This window comes from Amblyomma americanum, chromosome 3 (assembly GCF_052857255.1).
Source record: "Amblyomma americanum isolate KBUSLIRL-KWMA chromosome 3, ASM5285725v1, whole genome shotgun sequence".
Lineage (NCBI taxonomy): Eukaryota > Metazoa > Arthropoda > Arachnida > Ixodida > Ixodidae > Amblyomma > Amblyomma americanum.
Window position 1 is genome coordinate 125,811,127 of NC_135499.1, and position 2,203 is coordinate 125,813,329.

Genomic DNA, 2,203 nt, shown 5'->3' on the forward strand with positions numbered 1-2,203 from the left:
TACACTCATAAATCTCTCGGAGTCCTCATACCCTTTCTGGCGCAGTGGTGCAGCAGTTAAGCCATTCGCTACTGGCCTGCGGTGGCAGGCGCTCCCAGCGCTGGGCATGGTGTGGCCCAGTTTGCTCTTCCCGAGCGACCGATCATTAATTTAGGTGCCACATGCCAGATTCGACGGTTTGCTCACAATCCCATGGGCAGGTTGATATGACGCCGGAAGGTCACGTGACCTAAGTGGTCCACCTGCCTCCTAGGTTGCCCTCTGGGGACCACCTGCCAGAGCCATGCTCGTGATTTTTCACTCACAAGCGACTCCGACAATGCCGACATCGGATTTATTGGTGAACGGTGCCTCTAACGATATTGCGTTAAAATTCGTTGTGACCAGGGTACAAACCCGAGGCCACTCCCTTTCCAGGGCAGTCAGTCTACAATCTGAGCTAATCAGTAAGGCTAGTAGGTAGCAAAGCAAGGGCGGATATATCAACAACTCGAAGTGAAGGCGATGTTAGTCCGATGTGCTTGACAAAAATAATAATAATTACAGAGCAGCGCGTAACAAGACAGTACAAAAGGAGGAACACAGAACCACACGAGCGTTATTTTTTGCCGCTGCTACGTATAAATACATGAACCACAGCATGAAATGGGAAAGGGTGAAAAGGTAAGCTAATACAAGCTATAAAACTCAGCCTTTCGCTGGTTGCCATCGATTTAGAAAAGCGAGCCTTTTTGCCGATAGTGCCAGTAATGCCACGCTGACACACTTGTTTCCTGCACGTGAAATATACAAAGACTCAATAATATCTCGAACATGCTTGTCATTGTGGCGGTTGATAATTTGGCTTTCTTTTAAACAGTGGCATGCACGGCTTTGGGCGGGCCCGTTTCTTAGAATGAATCTTCTTCTTCTTCACCGCAGGTATATGGCACATACCCACGCGGGGGGATTGGCCAAGGTGTAGTTGAATATACAAAAAAGTTTCCATGGAAGATGATGACAAAATTGTAGCACCAATCATGAGTTTTGAAAAATCAGTGAATAAAAACAAGAGAACAATATTGACAGTTAAATAACAGAGAGCATTTTGGTGAAAAAAGAAGAGCACATCAACCTACCAGTTGCAATTATGTAATCGTGGAGAAACCCACAAATAGAACCCAATGCAAATTCCTTGGCGTTCACACCAAACGATAATAATACTGGCAAAGATAAAGGAAGCCCTAGCTTGGAGAGAGGGACCTCCAGGTAAATCTTTCTCTGAAGTGCGAACTTTGGGCCGTAGAGGAGAAAATGGCCTAAAGATTCAACTTTCCCACATGCGTCACATAGGTTCGTCGGTGTCAACCCACACCTGCATAGATATAAATTCAAACTTGGAATCCTGCACCGCAACCGCATCATTGTTATCTCACACAGCCTGGATTTACACGAACGGACGTTCCAATTATATGCTAAGTGCTGATAGTCAGTCGTATTTAGTAAGGAATCTCGTAACCTGGCTGATATATGTAGAAACCGTTGAAACCTGGAAATCGCCAGCAGGCTGAAATTCGGGACGGGATGTGTCACTGACCCGTCAAGAGCCGACCTTGCTAAGTAATCAGCCACCTCTTTTGAATGAATACCTGCATGGCCAGGGACCTAGACAAAACGGACCACCTTCAAAGTGCATGGGACAAAAAATCGCAGGATACGGCTCAAAAAATCTTCTTGTGAAGTGTCAAGGGAGACTAACAACGACAAACAATCAGCGAGAATAATAACATGAGACGCATGGCATGGAAAATTGTGAAGGGTCATACCAAGAGCCAAAAATTCCGCAAAGAATATAAGAATATAATGTGGGATGCGGACGGAATAGCTCCATGCCAAATCCTGCGAAAAGATGCCAACTGCAGCTTTTTGGCAGTTTACGGAGGCATCGGTAGCAAGCACCGTATGATGGGGGTATTTCTCTATGTGATCCGAGAGAATACCGTTTAAAATGTTTGCTGGCATGTGTTTCGCATGAGATAGTAAGATGTGGTCGAAATGAAATTCCACTGCTGCCGGCGTGTCATCAACCCACTGCAAAGAACTGAGATCAACACCAATCGGTGTTAAAAGGTTCTGGGTTAACATAATTTGTGGCATTTGATACCGTGGCCAATGATGATAAAAGAATAAGGCCGGCTGAGACACCAAAATAGGAGTACTGACA